Below are 886 nucleotides of genomic sequence, written 5' to 3'. Positions count from 1 at the left end.
TGACAACTGATGCTGGTGTGTTTACGTCCCCGTAACTTAGCGGTTCGGCAAAAAGAGACCGATAGAATAAGTACTAGGCTTACAAAGAATAAGTTCTGGGGTCGATTTGCTCGACTAAAGGCGGTGCTCCAGCATGGCCGCAGTCAAATGACTGAAACAAGTAAAAGAGTATATATATATCATCATCATTGTTTAACGTCCGCGTTCCATGCTAGCATGGGTTGGACGATTTGACTGAGGACTGGCGAACCAGATGGCTACACCAGGCTCTAATCTAATTTGGCAGAGTTTCTACAGCTGGATGCCCTTCCTAACACCAACCACTCCATATATACATATATATAGTTGAAATTTAGAGAAAGACAAAGGTGTATGAACAAAAAATATATATGTATGTGCGTATATATATGTTTGTGTGTGTATACATATATATATATATATATATATCAGCTGATGCAGTATCCTCTTAGTCTCAAATTACCCCTTGGCCTGCAGCTGGTTTCTAAGACAGGTCAGAGAGTCAGGGAAAACTCCAAGATAAATGCCCACTTGATCAGCTAAAATAAATTATGCCCTACCAAAGTGAAGAATACTTCTCCTGTTAACAAAACATACCCGCACTCACACCTCAGAAGTAAAACTTTTTTTCTTTTTTTTTTTGAAAGATATCTAGAAACAGTAATTCATTTGATGCATTTAAATACTTAGTCTAATATTTAGTAGATATGCCTTGTGCAGTTTCTAATGAATTAATCCATTTGGATATTGTACTAATGAATAGTGCTCGCACAAATAAATCTGTAATGAGGGGTGTCTATTTACTTTTGAGGTGTCAGTTTCATGTGTGTGTGTATATATATATATATATATATATATATATATATAT

This window comes from Octopus bimaculoides, chromosome 7 (assembly GCF_001194135.2).
Source record: "Octopus bimaculoides isolate UCB-OBI-ISO-001 chromosome 7, ASM119413v2, whole genome shotgun sequence".
NCBI classification, from domain to species: domain Eukaryota; kingdom Metazoa; phylum Mollusca; class Cephalopoda; order Octopoda; family Octopodidae; genus Octopus; species Octopus bimaculoides.
Note: the sequence above shows the minus strand (reverse complement) of the source record.